At 43.2% G+C, this 20,293-nt stretch overlaps 1 protein-coding gene across 6 annotated transcripts in view; it reads right to left on the bottom strand.

Moving 5' to 3' along the window:
• WAC (WW domain containing adaptor with coiled-coil) overlaps window positions 1-20,293 on the bottom strand; it is a 351,928-nt gene that overhangs the window by 36,996 nt on the left and 294,639 nt on the right. The window lies entirely within an intron of this gene.

Below are 20,293 nucleotides of genomic sequence, written 5' to 3'. Positions count from 1 at the left end.
TTGCTAGCATCAAAAATTCAAAGCTGCCTCTCTATTGTTCAGTGAATCTATTCCTGGGTTGACTGCTGAGGGATAGACTTAACCCTCCCATCACTTTAACAAAATCCCTGCAGAATTTTCAAAACAGCTCAACACAATGATTAACAGAGCATCATACTGGCCTCTTCTGAGCTTATTCCCTTCTCTCAGGGTGCTGTACTCATTCCAGGTGAGCTTCAGTTGACTAACTCAGCATAGGAGCTCCTTTCTGCATGCAAACCTCAAATCCCTAGTTATAATGGCATGGAAATAAATCAGTATTTAAATTACCCCCCTACATTTATCAATGCCTGTTCAAGCAATCTTGGTGGCAGCAAGAAACCCTTCTAACAGATTTACCTATGCATTTAGAATGGAAGAGATTTTACCATCTGGTGCTTCAGTAATAGTCATAACCTTGTTCAGAATGCTCCAATCACCAAATATCAAACCTTTATTATCTTGTCATTTTGGACTATTAACATCCTCCATTCAAATACAACACAACCTACTTTTAGCCTATCATTTCTCCAAAGAAAGATTCTAGCTTTACAATATCCAATAGTTTCCAGATTCATAAAAGGGCTTTAAGTTAAACTACTGAAACCACAGAAGCCTCAAATACTATGGAGCCTTGATATCTTTACATCTCTCATGAACCTGCCATTTGAGCTCAAGAAACCCACATATCTCAAGCATCACAAATGCAAAGTGAATTTTTGTCAGTAATTTCAGCTGAAAGATCAGCAAACTTCAAGCATTAGTCACCTGTAAGCTGTATTTTCTGTTTCATTATAAAATAGTAGTTCTGTGTGTTCATCTTAAATTCTACCAAAGGCATCTGAACAGAAAAACAAAGCTGTAGATGGGATTCTTCATAGGTAGCAGGGAACGACACATTAGTTTCTTACCTTGATAATCTAGGCTCTGTTAAGATACACAGGTGTCTGTACTTTAGCTGTTGATTCCTACTTCCCCTAAAACTCCCCTTAAGATCCTGAACTCTTTCCCCTCTTCAGTGGAGAACAGTTCCCTCCTCAGCTAGTACCAAAGTAACAGAATTCCACTGAAAGAAGAAAATAGGAGGGGCATGGGAAACTCTCTCGGCAAACATTTTTTTTATTTATTCATTCCATTTTCTATAATGTTCTCCCAAGGGGGCGCAGAATGGTTTACATGAATTTATTCAGGTATTCAAGCATTTTTCCTTGTCTGTTCTGGTGGACTCATGATCTATCTAATATACCTGGGGCAATGGGGGGATTAAGTGACTTGTCCAGAGTCACAAGGGGTAGCGTGGGCTTGAAGCCACAATCCCAGAGTGCTGAGGCTGTAGCTCTAACCACTGTGCCACACATATTCTGCTCGGCTCTGAAACTTAGGAAATATTACAATGATCAATAAACATTTAACAAGCAAATAGTGAACAATAAATCACACACATGAGTAGCTAAGAGCCAACCTACTAAGTGCATCTGGTAGGGGCTAGAGACCCCTCCAAAGGGAAAGGGATTAGGAAGTCCCCTGTTCTGTAACAATGTCTCTGCTTAATCTTAGGAACTGTAGAAGAAGACCTGAGATTGATACTGGCAGCATCCAAGGCAGAAATCAGGCGAATCAAAAGTCCACACAGGGAGGGCAGTATGAACTCCTGTGTATCTTAACAGAACCAAAATTAACAAGGTAAAAACCTAATCTGTCATTCTATTACATATACACAGTAGTCTGTATTTTAGCTGAGTAATTGAATCTGGGACTGAAATCTGCATTAACTTGCATCAGTTTGGGAACAGACGCTAGGCGGTGAGCTCCATGCTAGCGCTGTTCCAGAAGCCCTCTTTCCCTTTATCTGTTCTGTGCAGTGTTTGAGTTTTTCCTGCTGGCCTCGAGTGATGCTGCGGTACCAAGCACGGAAGAGTCCCGAATGGGGAAGAGGAAGGGAACTACCCGGTCCATTTCTCTGGTTGCCAGGAGTTCCAAGATCTTGGTGCAGACAACGCTGGACAGTGGGTTTTCTTGTCAACCCAATGAGATGCCCCCGACTCTGGCAGGTACGTTGGGTTCAGCGAACCTTAGTGACGATCGGGTTTCCTTAAGCCCGATTCAGGGGCGAAATCCTGTCCAACCAGGAAGCAGCCCTGCAGAGAGAATGGCTGAACAGCTTACCCTGGAAGGTGGATTGCTGGCTAGCCCCGGAGTAGCAGTGGGAGGAGTAGTAGTAATGGAGGAAGAAGTTCCCACTGGAGCCCAGACATCAGCACTCAAAGCAGAGGCAGGAAAAACTATTGTGAATAACACCATTCAATTTGGACAATTGACTAAGCCAGCAGTAGTGAATTTAGAGGAACTGTGGAGGTCTATAGAAATCATGGACTCTAATCTCCAGAAGGCGATGATTAAGGTACAGGCGTCTCTGTCAGCTCTCAGGTTGGGGCCCATGAGGAAAAGTTAAGGGAACAAGCAGATAAAATTAAAAAACATGAAGAACAGATTACTCAAATAAAAAAGGTAGAAATGGAGATTATTAAAGAAAGATCTTTTATTCAAAAAAACTAGAATATATGGAAAATAAGCAGAGAAGAAACAACTTAAGACTTTAAAATTTTCCCAAATCTCCAGTATTATCTCCACTTGAGATGGTGCATAAATATTTGAAAGAAATTTTAATGATTCCGCAAGATAATTTGCCGCCTATTACCACGGCTCAATATATATCTACAGGGAAGAAACAGGATAATAATAATAATAATAATAACAGTTTATATACCGCAATACCGTTAAGTTCTATGCGGTTTACAGAAGATTAGTGGGGTACAAGTTGAGTTGACGTACAAGTTGAGTTAACTTAAGGGATGTGGGAACAATGGGGAGAAAGGGCAAGAGAGAGGAAGGAGGGAAGTGGGTCAGCTGTCTAGGTATTTCAGGAATAGGTGAGTTTTGAGGCGTTTCCTGAATACCTCATAAGTGGTGGGAAATAGGAGTTGTTCTAGGTCTTTACCCCATAGAGCAGCCTGATGTGAGAGAAGGTGCTCATGGTGTTTTTTTAGTTTGCATCCTCTAACCGGGGGAGAAACGAAGTGCGAGTGGGAGCTTCTTTTGCGTTTGTTGGCTGAGAAGGAGAATAGGTCAGTGATGTATTTAGGGGTTAGACCGTAGTTCTACTCCTGTTAAAAGGGGAGAAACGGAGAAGGGAGGAATGAATTTAACAGATTTTTAGAGAATTCCCTGGAAGTAGTCACGGAAAGAATAACTCTCTTGGTATCGTTTGCCTTAGAGCAGGACAGAGACTTTGGGCTTCTTTTACAATGCCATGCTAGGGCCTTAACGCCCAGAATAGCACACGATAAATTGTCGCTTGCGCTAGCCGCTACCGCCTCCTTTTAAGCAGGCGGTAGATTTTTGGATAGCGTGCGCTAAAACCACTAGTGCACCTTCATAAAAGGAGCCTTTTGTATTTAAACTTTACTTCAGACATATGAATGATAAGTTCTTTGGTTCGGCAATTCGGATTTTTCCTGATATTGCTCAAGCGACACAGAAGAGACAGAAGAATTTCTTCTTTATAAGCCCAGAGCCTTGGCTCTCGGTGCATCCTTCATTTTAAAATTTCCAGCAAAATGCTGTGTTTCATTACAAGGAAAACATTTTTTATTTTTCGAACCAAAGCAATCTTGGAATTTATATCAGCCAAGGAAGGGTGGGTGAGGGGAGTGGTGATTGGTCCAATAGCTTTACCAGCAGTTTAAAGTCCAGGCTATTGGGGGTTTCCATCATTGTCTCCTGAGCTGTTCTTGTAATTAATAAGTATATTTCCTTTATTATTATACTAATACTTGGAGCCATATTTTTAAGTTTGTGGACTAAATAATGTATACTATTTCTTTTTCCTTACATTACTGTTATAAGTCATGTTAGGTGTATTAATTTTCTTTTGATTAATGGTGTAAATCTGTACTCAAGTACTGAAGTGCTTGTTTAATAATTTGAAAAATTGAGTAAATAAATAAATTTAAAAAAAAAACAAAACAACTTGCATCAGTTTGAAATGATTTGTATTTATATAATTTTATACTTTATATATATATATATATATAATTAATTAATTTTAGCTGTAATATGATATGTACTAAAAATGTTAATTTTCCTTTTCCTTTCCTAATTTTAATGGAGTTCTTTTCTCAAATTTGATTGAGTTGTGATGTAAATCGCTTTGACCCTTTTTATTTATTTATTCAATTTTTTAGCCCGTCCTCCCAAAAGAGCCCAGAACGGGTTACAATGAATATATTGGTGCATTAAAATTATAAGTAAGATAGGTACTTAGAAATTCCCTTACTGTCCCGAAGGCTCACAATCTAACTAAAGTACCAGGAAAAATGACAATTAGAAGAGTAATAAAGAAAGAAAATAGAGATAGAGGAGAAAAATAAGAAAATAAACATACCAATAAGATTGCAATGATCTAAAGGAATTTGAAAGGTTAAAAAGAGGGGAGATAAGAATAGATGCAGAGGGAGAACTGTTGAAGCAATAGAATTCTGGGGAAATTTGAATGATAAAATAAAACAAAATAAGTTATAAAACAATAAGTGAGATTAAAAATATATCATAAACTAAAAAGAAGTGAAAATAAAATCAAAACAGTCAAAACTGAAGTCCAGCTTGAATGGGCCCCCGAGTCAACCGTTGGTCCGATGGCCGGACTGCAGCCCTCCTCCGTCGGCTCTCCCCTGCTGGAATGGGGGAGGAGCAAAGACAGTGTCGGGTGCCCCGCTGGAACGGGCCCCCGAGTCGACCGTTGGTCCGATGGCTGGACTGCAGCCCTCCTCCGTCGGCTCTCCCCTGCTGGAATGGGGGAGGAGCAAAGACAGTGTCGGGTGCCCCGCTGGAATGGGCCCCCGAGCCGACCGTTGGTCCGATGGCCGGACTGCAGCCCTCCTCCGTCGGCTCTCCCCTACTGGAATGGGGGTTGAGCGAAGACAGTGTCGGGTGCCCCGCTGGAACGGGCCCTCGAGCCGACCGTTGGTCCGATGGCCGGACTGCAGCCCTCCTCCGTCGGCTCTCCCCTGCTGGAATGGTGTTAGAGAGTTTGGTTTTGGTCTTTTACTTTTCCCATCTGTAGCAAATACAGTATCCAATGCAAGTTGTTTTCTTGAAGCCATATGAAATCACTTTAGTTAAACTGAAGGGATTAAATAGTTATAAAATCTTTAGTGAGAATGTCCAGGGAGAGGAGCTCTGCACTCAAACTGCCATCCTCCTCGCCTCCAAGTTCCGGCTGTATAGGCGGTATATACAGATTTTAATAAACAAAAACATACCAAAGCAGTGCCAGACGTCTAGGAAGGGACAGATGAGCCTGCCCGCAGAACCGAGGACCCAAACGCGACATCCTCTTGAGTTGTCATATCCACTCTGTAGAACTTTATAAAGGTGTGAAGAGTAGCCCAAGTAGCTCCTTTACAGATTTCATTAGGCGGGACAGCCTGTGACTCCACCCAGGAAGTCGCTACACCTTTTGTTGAATGTGCTGCAATAGAGATAGGATGCTGTTTCCCCACAGGCAAAGTAGGAAGAAGAAATCACCATGCGGCTCCATCTGGCAATAGAAGCTTTGGAAGCTTGTTTACCATGTTTAAAGTGATTGGTCAGCACAAAAAGATGATCATAAAGCTTGGAGTCATTAGTTCTCTTCGGGTAAATTAAGCAGGGATCTGCTAAAAGATTGTCTTGTTTGGCGGAACCCATAGGATGAAAGGCGGAAACTATCTTCAGAGGGAAGGAAGGAACTGTAAGCAGAGAAACACCTGACTGTGTGAAATGGAGAAAAAAAAGACTCCCTAAATGAGAAGGCCTGTAATTCTGAGATCCTTCTCGCTGAGACTATGGCAACCAAATCACTGTCTTAACCATAAGGTCCAGCAGAGAAGCTTCTGAAAGAAGCTCATAAGGAGCATGGGCCAGGCCCTTCAAGGCTACATTGAGGTCCCAAGCTGGGAACAGTCTGTGCAACAAATGTCTCAGTCTGAGCACCTCCCTAAAAACTGAGCGACCTCTGGGTGAGAAGCCAGAGACCGTATGCCACTCTGAGTCTAAAAGTACAAGATACTGGCTATCTGCACTTTTGAGACACAAAGAGCGGCTTGCAGAAAGGCAATGATCACCAGAACGAGAGCCCTCTCTGATTTCACCAGCTTGTTGGTGCACCATAACTGGAAGGTCTTCAAGGTCCTCGATAAGCCACAACCATTTAAGGCTTCTTTGCTCTAAGGAGAGTTGTAACCACAACCTCCATCCCTTCCAAATCAAGGCCGCATACTCAAGAGCCATGTTGCAAGACCAAAGTGTTTCGGCTTCTCCATTGGAAACGGGCCTGGACTGAGGAGCCCCAGATGAACCGTCAGTTTCAGGAAACCGCCTGTCTATAGATGTACCAGATCCGCATACCAAGGCCTCCAGGGCCACAAGGATCACCAGCCCCTGATGGCTCACTATCCTGTGGATGATCCAACCCACCAAGGCCCATGGCAAAAATACATAGAGGAACTGCTCAGTGGGCCAGGGCTGAACTAGGGCATCTAGCCCTGTGCTTACCCACTCAGCTCTTCAAGTGTAGAGGTGATCTACCTTTGCATTCTTGGCTGTGGCATGAGATCCACATCCAGTCTGCCCCAAGTCTGAACAATGAGGGAAAAACGCCTTCTGGGACAGTAACCATTCTCTGGGATCCAAAGACTATCTACTGAGAAAGTCGGCCTGGACATTCTCTACCCCTGCCACATGGACACCTAAGAAAGCCTGCAAGTGAAGTTCCAAGTGAAGGGAAGCACTTCTGGTGCCTGTCTGTTCACATAAGCCACCACAGTGGTATTGTCTGAAATCATCCTGACAATCTTCCCTTGAGGAAAGATTGCAACTCCAGCAAAGCCAACCAAATGGCTCTCAGTTCCAGACAATTTATGGATCACTTGCTTTCCGATGGGGACCACCTGCCCTGGAGGAGATGATCGCAGCAGAGCACTGCCCAATTGCTGAGGCTGGCTTCAGTCGTGAGGGTCACCCATGTGTCAATTCTGAGCGGCATACCCCTCACTAAAGCATCCCCATGAAGCCACTAGTTCACGTGGTACTTTGCCTCTGCAGTCCAGGAGAGCTGTGTCTGCAGGGAGTGGCGATACAGAGACTATCTAGACAGAAGGGAGTACTGGAGCAGGTGCATATGAGCACTCACCTAGGGAACCACTTCCAAGGAAGCTGCCATCGAGCCCAGCACCTGCAGATAATCTGGAAGAGCCCAGATTTTCATGATCTGCTTCCTGAGCTTCTGTTTGCATGGCTCAGGAAGAGAAACATGGCTCTTTACCTTGTTGAAGCAGACTCTCAGATATTCCAAGCACTGAGTCGGCTGCAGCTGACTTTTGCTGAAGCTGACTATCCAGCCTAGGTTCTATAACAGGCTCACCACCTGCTGAACCACATGCTCAATGTCCTCCAGAGAGAGGTCCCTGATCAGCCAATCAAGATGCACCTGAATTCCCATCCTGCCAGGTGGGTTTCTACAAACACCATCACCTTGGTAAAAATGCAGGGAGCCTTGGCCAAACCAAAAAGGAGTGCCATGAACTGGAAGTGTCACTGCAGAACATGAAATCTCGGATATCTCCCGTGATTCAGAAAAATGGGGATGTGAAGATATGCTCCGTCATGTTCTCACAGGCAAGGAATTCTCCCAGAGCCAAAGATGCTATGACAGAGTGGACTGTCTCCATGCGAAAGCAAGGAAACTTTAGGGCCTCATTTATAAACTTCAGATCCTGAATGGGCCTCCAATCTTCTGTGCCTTTCTTGAGTACTATGGAAGGGAAAAGGGAATAGGGACTTGTATTTTTTGTTGCTTTGGCATTTCAAAAATGACATTCAAAGCAGTGGGCACTGGAGGATTAAGTGACTTGCCAGGGTCACAAGGAACAGCACCGAGATTTGATCTCACAACTTCTGGGTGCAGAGGAAGCAACTCAATCAGTGAGCCACAGCCCCTTTGGGGTGGCTCTGGATCCGTGGCTCGACCTGCTGGAGACACCTGAAGGAAGTCTCCTTCAGTCCCTCACTCGTTTGACACTCGGTGCCTCCACCAGGAGAGAAAAAAAAAAGTGTTAGCTAATAAATTATAGACATTTTATTTACACTAAGTGTACAGGCCCAGTCATGAACAACTTTCCATGGTTCAGATATGAAGTATGAAGAGTATCTGCCTGAGCCCGATTCTTCTTCGGGAACTGGTTCTATGACGTGAATATCTAAGAGTTGTTGCACTGTAATTCAGAGTACTCTGGCCTCCTTCACCAGCCATCCAACTGGTGAGTCAAGGAACAGATCCATAGAAAACTCAATCTTGTGCCTATCCCGGAAAACATCCAGAACCCAGCAGTCTAATGAAATCTGTTCCCATTCCTCCAGAATGGTGATAGCCACCCTCTGATATGAAGAATGGTGAGCATCATCCTGCATCATTGTTGCTTCTTGGAGGCCAAGCCAATGTTGTCTGGAACACCGAGGAGCTATGAGAATCATGGTGGCTGACTCCTGCTTGAGCTTGAAAAGAGTTTTTAGGATGAGAGGAGTGGGAGGGAACGCATAGAGGTGAGGAGAGTAAAGCCTGGAGAAGAAGCGGGGCCGTTTGTGGTCGTGGGGAGCTGCGAATAAGTCCACCTGAGGAATGCCCCATTGTGCAAAGATGTTGTCGAGTTGAGTGTCCATTTGTAAGGCTGGAAAATTCTGCTAAGGTTGTCTGCTAAGGAATTCTGTTCGCTCTGTATGTAGACTGCTCGCAGAAAAAGAATGTGGGTGGTCGCCCAAAGCCAAATCTTTTGCACCTCTTGACAAAGGGGAAGAGAGCCAGTGCCTCCTTGCTTGTTGATGTAGTACATCGCTACTTGATTATCCGTGCGAAGGAGGAGAACTTGGTCGGACAGGAGATGTTGAAAAGCTTTTAGCACGTAATACATCGCCCTGAGCTCTAGCAAATTGATGTGAAATTTGCGTTCTTTGGAAGTCCAGTAACCCTGCATCTGAAGTCCGCTCATGTGGGCTCCCCAGGCGTAGGGAGAAGCATCTGTCTTGAGTTCCTGGAAGTGCGGAAGAAGATGGAAAAGAAGACCTCTGGATAGATTGGAAGAGGTCATCCACAAGTGGAGCGACTGCAGAAGAGACGAAGTTACAGAGCTATGCTGTGAGAGCAGATATGTCACCTGACACCACTGAGAAGCCAGGTACCACTAAGGAGTGCAAAGTTGCAATCTGGCTAGTGGGGTGACATGAACCGTGGAGGCCATATAGACCAGAAGAACCATCATGCATTTTGCAGAGATTGTAGCTGAAACATCTGATGACAGAGATGAAGCAAGGCAGCTAGGCGATCTGGAGGAAGGAACACCCTCATGAGAGTAGTATCCAGAATAGCACCAATGAACTGAAGACGTTCAGTTGGTTGGAGGTTGGACTTTGGAAAATTGATTTCGAAGCCCAAGGTTTGAAAGAAAGAAATGGTATGAGTTGTCGCCAGGGTCACCTCCTGAGACGATGAAGCCTTGATCAACCAATCGTCCAGATAAGGAAACACCTGAAGACCCTGGGATCGGAGGGCTGCTGCGACTACAATCAAGCACTTCGAGAAGATTCCAGGCCGAACGGAAGAACTATGTACTAGTAGTGATGACGACTGATTTGAAAGCGAAGGTATCTCCTGGAAGCCGGATGAATTAGTATATGCGTGTAGGTTTCCTTGAGGTCCAGAGAGCATAGCCATTCGTTCTAGGCCAATAGGTGATAAAGAAGTGCGAGAGAGAGCATTCAAAACTTCTCTTTGACAAGATATTTGTTGAGAGCTCGGAGATCCAGGATGGGCTGCAGACCTCCTGTCTTTTTGGGGACCAAGAAATAACGGGAGTAAAATCCTTGGTTGTATTGAGAAGGAGTAACTTCCTCAATGGCATTGAGGAGGAGTAGAGATTTTATTTTTTTTAACAGAAAATAAAATACTAAAAATGAAAGAATTGTGACAAAAAAGTCTCAATCCACGAGAGCAGGAAGGCAAGGAAGAGAAAAAAATTCAACAGGAGTTGAAAAACGCATCTTTCTAGCTCCACGGAAACTAGAAAAATGAGGGACCGTGCGCCTACGTCGGGCGGGAAGGTACTCGTGCATGCGCGGTGCGAGCTAATCACGAACTTTCTAAACTTAAAGTTGCGATTCACTTTTCAGGTGGCTTTACCAGGGCTCCGTCCGTGACGTCACCCATCAGTGAGAATATGCTGCCTGCTTGTCCTTTGATAAAAGATTTCTGCCTCAGAACTTGTCAGACCTCAACCTTTGAAGGAATTCTAGCTGTCAATCGGATGGATCATAACACGGACTCTCACCCCTGAGATTCCTCACACAGTGACAGGGAGAGAAACTGCGCAGCTGGCTCCCTGATACCCAAGGGTTGTTAAACAGGGGCCCCCATAGTCTGCACTCAAGCCTCCGCTGAAATCATCAGGTGAGCTGCTCCCAGGGGGATGGGACCCTGAGCACCTGAAGGAGCACAAAGCAGGCTGGCTTAACAGATAATCAATGAGATTGGCCTGGGAGCAGCAGTTCACTCACACAGGACTGCGTCCTTTCCCCAGAGTAAGCCCAAGAAGGGGATGTTCGAGTACCAAAGCCATGAAGAAAATTAAAAAATCTGACAGAAAAATACCCCAAAATAACAAAAAAGCAGCTGATTAGAAGGAAAAACTGAAGAGGGAGCTGTTCTTCACTGCAGAGGGGGAAAGTTCAAGACCTTAAAAGTGTTTATTCAAATTTGATATACCACCATAGCATACAACTGTTCAAGGCAGTTTAGAATAAAATATATCAAAAGAAAAGGAATTCCATTAAATAAAGAATAGACCTATCTAAAATATAAATTTTATATTGCTGTTTTTGCAGATTAATTCTGCAGTTTTGTGGGAAGTGGAAATCAACAGCTAAAGTATGGACTCCTATGTATATGTATTAAATGATGGTTATGTCATCTGATAAAGTCAGAGTGCCTGGACCCTTCTTCAATTGCAAGATTTCTTTTAAAGATTTGCCAGTGCTTGTATGAGAATTCCATATTTACCATCAGGACCTACCAAGCTCCAGTCATTCTAGAGCTTACTAAAGTTGCTTTCTTTGTGATAGTTATCTATATCTATAATATTTTCTCCTTTTTGAGGGGGAAGGAGGAGGGGGAAAAGGGATAGAAAAGTGTCAATGCATTTCCCTGTTGTTTTTGCAGAAACTCCATTATAAGTAAGCAACTATACTTTTTCTGTAGATAAACAGGATAATACAGACATACTTGACAGTGAGTCCTGAGTTAAATGCCACTGTTATGATCATTGGTAATGCGCTGATGGGATGGAGGTAAGCATTTATCAGTCACTGAGCAAAAATACAAAAGAATTGTGTAAATATGTCTTGGGAAGCAGAATAGTCCAAACACTAATGCTTTGGGAAAAATGTGCAGAGAAGCCCATGTGCCTTCTTTACATGTACCTTAAGTGGAGGCTGTTCTAGTATGAGATTCAATATACATGGAGGCTGTAACCCTGATTTATGCTACCATAGAAAATGCAGTTCAGCAACCATAGAAAAAAGAATGAGTTTGGACACCAGATTACATGAGTTATTATGATTAATATGACACAAACAACTGTAGTATTTCTTGATACTAATTACATAGAAACATAGAAAATGACGGCAGAAAAGGGCCATAGCCCATCAAGTCTGCCCACTCCAACAACCCTCCCCTAATCTACACTATCACTCGTCCCCAAGCTGCCCTCCTCTATGCTACCCTCGTAGGGATCCGACGTGGGCATCCCATTTATTCTTAAAATCTTGTATGCTGCTGGCCATGATCACCTGCTCCGAGAGCTCGTTCCAATGGTCCACCACTCTTTCAGTGAAGAAGTACTTCCTGGTATCCCCATGAAATTTCCCCCCCCTGATTTTCAACAGATGTCCCCTTGTGGACGAGGGTCCTTTTAGAAGGAAAATGTTGTCTTCCACCTCTATTCGACCAGTGATGTACTTAAACGTCTCTATCATATCTCCCCTCTCCCTACGTTCCTAGAGAGAGTATAGCCGCAACTTGTGCAGCCTGTCTTCATACGAGAGATCCTTGAGCCCCAGGATCATCCTGATGGCCATTCGCTGAACCGACTCAACTCTCAGCACATCCTTACGGTAGTGCGGTCTCCAGAATTGCACACAGTACTCCAGATGAGGTCTCACCATGCTTCTGTACAACGGCATAATGACCTCTGGCTTCCGGCTAACAAAGCCTCTACGGATACATCCCAGCATTTGTCTAGCCTTAGATGAAGCCTTCTCCACTTGATTGGCTGATTTCATGTCTCCACTAATGATTACCCCCAAATCACGCTCTGCTGTAGTCCTGGACAAGGTTTCACCATTCAGTGTGTATGTCTTACACGGATTATTGTTACCAATTCTATCACATCTGCAGTTCAAAGAATGAAGTATTTGATTAGTCTTACTGGAATAAGATCCTGCAAAAAAATTATGTAGGTATCCTACAGACTTGCTTAGCTGAAGATCAGAAATCACCTATGGAAGGAATTTAGGATGAGTTCTAAAAACAACTCTGTTGTGATAAAACTGAGTACAAGGATGATAATGCACCATAACAGCAACGAGAAAGATGTTTCCCAGGAGTTGCATGAGACAATTTAGAGATGGGCTTTTACAACTCCATTTCAATTACTTCAGGGTTGTCTCCCTGTTTTGGTATAGAAATGTGTTCAAAAGTTTTCTGAACCTGAGATAGTAGTCACAAGATCTTAATGTACGTGGTAGTTGGTTCCAGCATTTTGCTAATTGATATTGGATGGATAAAGTAATTTCCCTGGTACACTTTATATTGTTACATGCTGGGAATTTTAAGTGGAAAAGAGTTCTGGTGGAATATTTATTGGAGGCACCCTGGAGTAGGATGGTCAACTCTGTTAGGTAATTAGGAAAACTTCTTCTAGGATTTTAAAGGGGGTGATGCCTAATTTAAACTTGATTCTTGTGGTTATGGGCAACCAATGTAGTTTCAAATAGTAGGGCATTCCGATTTCCATAATCCATACCATTTGAGGCTAGAATTCTGTTCAAATTTGGTTGCATCTGTTTTAAAGTTTTATTTGGATTATCTCCAACCTACCTCTCTTCCCACTTTGAATTCTATAATTCTAACAAGAATACACAAAGATCATGCTGGTTTTTGTTTCCTTCAGCAAAAGCATGCTGTAATAAGAGATTTTTGGGGGAAACCCTGGCATTTCAAGCTGGCACAATAAATTCTTATTGGAATGCTCTTATCCCTCAAACTTAATCCTATTACTTATTCCAGAAACTTTTTAAAATTTGTTTGAAAAATTTCTGACTTAACTGTACTTTTTATCTTGTTTGATATATCGGAGCATGATTCTTATTTATTGTACTCTTACTTTTCTACATATTAGGAACCACATTTGAGATAAATTAATTTTGATGCTGATTTTGAATTAATTGCAATAGAAACAGAGTATGACGGCAAAAAAATGGGCCATCGGCCCAACAAGTCTGCCCACTCAAAGAACCCTCCCCCCTAAGCACTTCCTCGAAGTGAACCCACATGTTTATCCCATTTTTTCTTAAAATCGAGCACGTTGCTGGCCTCAACTACTTGAAGTGGAAGATCATTCCAACGATCAACCACCCTTTCGGTGAAGAAATACTTCCTAATGTCATCATGAAATCTCCAACCCTTGATTTTTAACGGATGCCCTCTTGTTGCCGTAGGTCTTGTAAGGAAAAGGATGCCTTCTTCCACCTCAATACGGCCAGTAACATATTTGAACGTCTCTATCATGTCTCCCCTCTCTCAGCGTTCCTCGAGAGAGTATAGCTGCAACTTACCTAGACGTTCTTCATATGGGAAATCCTTGAGTCCTGAGACCATCCTAATGGTCATTTGCTGAACCTACTCTATTCTCAGCACATCCTTTTGATAATGTGGCCTCCAAAATTGAACACAATATTCCAGATGAGGTCTCACCATGGACCTGTACAGCAGCATTACCACTTCAGGCTTTCAGCTGACAAAACTTCTTCGGATGCAACCCAGCATTTGTCTAGCCTTGGATGAAGCTTTCTACACTTGATTGGCAGTCTTCATATCTTCACTAATGATTACTCCCAGGTCCCATTCTGCAACAGTTCTTGTTATGGTCTCACCATTCAGAGTGTAAGCTCTGCATGGGTTTCTGCTACCAAGGTGCATAACCTTACACTTTTTGGCATTAAAACTCAGTTGTCAAATAGTAGACCATTGTTCCAGTAAAATTAGGTCCAGTGTCATAGTGTCGGGCACAGTAATTCCGCCCACTACGTTGCATAGTTTAGCATCATCGGCAAATAATGCAATTTTACCTCAAAGTCCCTGAGGCAGGTCCCGTACGAAGATATTAAATAGGATTGGTCCCAAGACCGAGCCCTACAGCACTCCACTGATCACTTCCGACGTTTCGGAGGGAGTACCATTTACCACCACCCTTTGAAGTCTGCCACTGAGCCAGTCTTTAACCCATGCAGTCAATGTTTCTCCTAGTCTCAACGAACTCATCTTGTTCAATAATCTATGGTGTGGGACACTATCAAAAGCCCAAATACACGACATTTAGGGACTCTCCCTTATCTAGCTTTTTCATTACCCAGTCAAAGAAGATGATTAGATTGGATTGGCAGGACCTTCCCTTTGTAAATCCATGCTGGTAGGGATCCCTCAGCCTCTCATCGTTCAGAATCGTATCTAATTTGTGTTTAATCAACGTTTCCATAAGTTTACACACTATTGATGTGAGACTTACTGGTCTGTAATTTGCAGTCTCTGACCTGCATCCCTTTTTGTGGAGCGGAATGACGTTGGCTGTTTTCCAGTCCAATGGGACTTTTCCCGTGCTTAGGGAAAGATTGAAGAGCGCAGCTAATGGCTCAGCCAAGACATCTCTCAATTCCCTAAGCACTCTGGGGTGCAGTTGATCCGGTACTTTTTTCTGAGATACCATTTGACGATTACTGTAATTCGCTTTATGTCCAGCTTTTTCTTATTGTAAACCGCCTTGAACTGAAGGTTTGGCGGTATATAAAAATAAATTATTATTATGAGTCTTACTGCTGCATTTTGAAATAGTTGTAGACACGATAGCAATATTTTAGAGCAACAAACTGTTACATTACAGTAGTCCAGTTGAGAAAGGATTAGAGATTGCACTAAAATTCATAAAGCCTCTGTTTCAAAGTATTTTCTGACGGATCTTAACTTTCTCATCACAAGGAAACTTTTTCCTATGGATGTTGGGGTGGCTGCTCTAATCAGGTAAGGAGGGCAAGTGTATAGGTTGCAGTATGCTTTGGAGTATTTTAGGAGAAGCCGTTTTGTGCCTTTGAATATAATCTCTTCAAAGTTATTACAAATTCTGTCTGCTGGTATTTCCATAGGTGGTTTTGTTGCAGTGAGTTTAGCTGGTCTCGTGTGGATCTTTGTTTTAAAATGGTTGGCTAGTTCTGTGGCTGTTAGAATAGAGGGGTTGTCACCATTTTGTGATCTTGTTCGTGTTAGTTAGGTTATCTAATATTGAGAACAGTTTGTTAATTTTAAGATTATCTTCTATGCTGATCTGTTTAGAGTAGTACTCTTCTTTTGCGTCAATAGTAATTTATATTCTAGGGTTTTCTGGCACCACTTAGACTTTTCTGAGGTTGGGTGTTTACGCCAATAACGCTCAGCTTATTGGCAAGCTCTTTTTAGGGACATAAGTGCCAAGTTGAACCACTTCTCTGATGATTCTGGATTCTTTTGCTGCATTTGAGTGGGGCTAGTTCGTTTAGGATTTGTTCATTGATCATTTTCCAATGGTTCAGGAAGTCTTGGTCAGGGATAATAATGAGTTATCTATTTCATTCTAGTATGATTCAGGGGCTACTTTGTTTCTATAATAGGAGGCTAATCGGAGGGGGGGGGGGGGGGTCAATTTGCTTATCAATATTTCATTCCATAATATGGTGAATTTTAGGAGTTGGTGGTATTACTTAAGGTAATTTGAATAATGAATTAAATTCTAGGTAGCTTGTGTTTTTTACTGAAGTTGAGGTGGTGAGTAGATCTAACTGATGGCTCCTTTTTGTGTGGGTTGTGGGAACAAGGGTTTGAGATCTAGTTCATTCAAGAGGTCAAGGACTTTCAGGGTTTGAGAGTTTGAGGTGGAGTCTAGATGGAGATTGAGGTCTCCTTTGATGAAAGTGCAAGGACCAAATATGGAAGTGCAAGGATATCTCAGTCACCATCAAACAAAGACTGATCGCTGCAAATGTGTTTCCAATTGCAACATATGGCTGTGAGACATGGTGTGACAGGGAAGCTCCTGTCACGTTGAAAACTACTACTAGAACTCCCCAGAATGCAGCACAAGGCTGGATAAAACCAGGCATGGAGTCAGGACAGCGGGCTCAGGCAAAAGAAGGCAAGCCCAGGCAGGTTCCAGCACAGCTGAAGAGCCAATTAAGAAAGGCTCTGCAGACCACTGATTTCCCCTATCACTCCTTTCCTGAAGTCAGGGAGAAACCTGAGGCTAATTTAGAAGGGGGTGGAGTCAGACCCCGGGGTTGGCCTTATATGAAAGATCAATTTACTGGAGAAGGGGAGAAGGGAGGAAACGAGAGAAGGAACGAGAGTGAGGAGAGAGGAGAACCAGAAGGAGTGGTTGAGAAGCCAAACTACTCACGTGGGTTCCAGGTCACAGAGGGTGCCTCAAGCCCAGCAGGAGCGTAGGGCAAGGAGCCCACGCCTAGGGAAAGGTGTTACTGGCCTGGAGAGGTATTGGGACTGGCAACTCAAGTCCCAAAGAGCAGGGCTGGGAAAGCCTCCCCAGAGAAAAGCTGCAGATAGTTTTGCAGACGTACAGAGAGGGGGAGGGGAAGCACAAACAGAAAGAAGTGAAGAAACTTCAAGCCAGAGTTCCCGGGAGTGTGAATGGGAAATGGGCAGCGTGCTAAGTAATGAGATAAGTGAAGAGGGCATGGACCTGGGAGAATATGATGTTTGCATGTCCTAAGTTAAACTCCTGAAGAACGGTCTCCTATTGTTTGTATACCCGACAGCATGAGCAGTGCGGGCCAAGTTAACAAGGTGCTAATAAAGTGTTAAACAAATGCAGAGAGCTGAGAAGGAAAGGCTGGACGCAAGCCGTGCTCAGCTAGCTAGGCTCGTAAAAGGTGAAGTCCAGAGTGAGAGCAATCAAGCCCGGCAGGGGCTACGAGCCAAGGAAAGCATTAACTGACTTATACGTTTGCTGGGATTTTACTTGTGATAAGGAAGTGCAATCTTGCTCCTTAATAGCACCTGGACTGTAAGAGTATAATGTGGGAGAAGCACTCGAAGCACTGTAACCAACTGAAGTGAATGTTTTATGTTTTTCCTTCTGCTGTTTTATTTTCTTTGAACTTTGGGTTAGTAATAAACCTGATACTATATTCTAAAGAATCCGGTATCCGGGTCTTCCTTCCACTGCCCTATAAAAGGCGTATTAAAAATCTTACTTGTGGTCCGGGCCGCAGTTTCCCACTTACTCAGGGACGGGCCCGGCCACAATGGACACTCATGAAAGCAAATAGAAGAAAAATTGATGCCTTTGAGCTATGGTAGTGGTGAAGACTTCTATGAATCCCAACGACAGCTAGGATCACCAACAAAGATATTCTTGATCATATAAGCCCAGTGTTGCCCCTGGAAAGCAAGATTACCAGACAGAAATTGACCTATTTTGGACATGTGATGAGGGTGGATTCATTAGAAAAGGAGGTGCTATTCAGAATGGTCAGTGGTAAAAGGAAGCAGGGGAGACCAAAGGCCTGTTGGCTGGATACCATCAAGAATGACACAGGAATGAACATCAAGCAACTGAAAGAAGCCATGGAAAACAGGAAAGCATGGTGAGGACTGGCCTACAGAATATTCAAGGGTCGGACATGACTGAATAGATAGTAGTAGTAGTAGTAGTAAGATGAAAGTGAGTCCTATTCTAGCCACTTTCCAGTAAGGATGTAAAATATTATGCAGCAGATAGGGGAGTTGGGAAAAGTCACTGTTTATTTTCACCATTAGTAATTCTAGTGAGGCAAGAATTGTAGATTGCATGATTTTGATGTGAAAGGATGATTAGTGCAGTATCACCAGGCCACTGTCCCTAAGACCAGTTCTCAATAGGTGAGCGATTTTGTAATCTAATGGGCAGAGTACTGTAGTTGTAATCTGGGGATCATCTTGCATTGGTATCCATGTTTCAGTTAGAAATAGAAAGCTGGGTTGTAATTCATCAAGCAGATCTTTTATTATTTCAGTCTTGCTGACCACTGATCTCGTGTTAATATATCCACATGCGACCAAGGTGAGTTTGATTTCATTATTGTAAGTGTTTGGAATTTTTATTAGGTTGTCTGGGTTTGGTTTAGTGATGTGACAGTGGCATTGTTTTCCGTATCTGTGTGATCCAACCAGCGTTGGGATTACCCAATGCATGTGGTCAGCGCAGTTTATCATAGGGTGATTCCATGATAGGACTGTGTGTTCTAAGGGGTTGTCTGATCCAATCCAATCGGGCTTTCGTTCTGGCCACAGCATCAAAACCATCATAGCCTATCTACTCGATCACCTGCACTCACTCTTCAGCCAGGGCTCCAGCTCACTGATCTTGCAACTTGACCTGAGCAGTGCTTTCGACCTAGTTGACCACAATATTCTCCTAGACTGCCTTGCGCACATCGGCATCTCCGGCCAGGTTCTCAACTGGTTCCACGGGTTCCTAAGAAATAGATCATACAGGGTGTTCAAGAACGATTCTTTCTCCTACAGCTGGGACAAATCCTGTGTGGTTCCCCAGGGCTCCCCCCTGTCCCCCACCCTGTTTAACGTCTATCTCGTCTCCTCGGGAAACCTCTTGCAAAGTTTCAAGCTCAATCTACGCAGATGACATAACAATAATCATCCCATTAACCTGTTTCACACCATAGTTGCTTAACTATCATACTTACTCATCCAGATAGAACTCTGGATGTTATCCTATAGATTAAAATTAAACTCTGACAAAACTAAATTCTTCCTAGCCACCCCCAACGACAAAATCAAAGATACCACAATACAAGTGAATGGAACGGATTTCCCCCTGGAACAAACCTTAAAAATACTGGGAGTCACCTTAGACAAACATCTATCCTTTGAGAAACACACTGATCTTACTGTCAGGAAAAGCTTCTCGGTGCTCTGGAAACTCCGCACCATAAAAAAATACTTCGACAACAACTCATTCCACCTGCAAGCACAATCCTCCATTCTCAGCATCCTGGACTACTGCAACATCATTTATTTGGGCTCCATGAAGAAAACCACCAGGAGACTAAAACTGATTCAGAACACCGCCGTCCGCCTTATATTTGGCTTAAACAAATGGGAACACATCACCCCCTTCTACCATAAACTGCACTGGTTACCATTTGAATCCAGAGTCCTATTCAAATTTGCATGCCTCTGCTACAAAACAGTATTTGGTATATCCCCAAGCTACCTCAACCCACACTTCAACCTAAATTACAACAATAAGAATCCCCGCAGAATCCATCTGTTTGCCTTCCCCTCCCTAAAACTATGTCATTTCAAAAGGTTCCTTGACAAAACCTTCTCCTTCCAGGCGGCTACACTGAACCCATGGCTAGCTCAAATTGTGCTCGACGCCCCCAACTACCTTGACTTCAGGAAAAAAACTCAAAACACACTTATTCCACGGACAGAACTTTTAACACACCCTCTTATACTTCTTCAACTCCCATCAATGCACGTGAATCTCCACCTACTCCTTCTTATTGTACTCTCCTAACCCGTTAACTTCAAGGACCTGTATTTTTTCCTGTAAATAAATATTACCTTCCTTCTGTACACTCATGTATATTCCTGTCAACTTCAATGACCTGTACACTCCTAAAATGTATATTCCTGCCAACCTCAATGACCTGTACATTCCTAAACTGTTAACTTCAAAGACTTCATTGTTTGTAACCTTAATTAACTGATGTGAACTGCCTAGAACTCCCTGGGTATGGTAGTATACAAAATAAAGGTATTATTATTATTATTGTTGGGATGGCTGAAGTGGGCTTTGGTTTG

The sequence above is a fragment of the Geotrypetes seraphini genome, chromosome 2 (assembly GCF_902459505.1).
Source record: "Geotrypetes seraphini chromosome 2, aGeoSer1.1, whole genome shotgun sequence".
NCBI classification, from domain to species: Eukaryota; Metazoa; Chordata; class Amphibia; order Gymnophiona; family Dermophiidae; genus Geotrypetes; species Geotrypetes seraphini.
The sequence above is the reverse complement of the archived record's forward strand: the minus strand, read 5'-3'. Positions and strand labels throughout refer to the sequence as shown.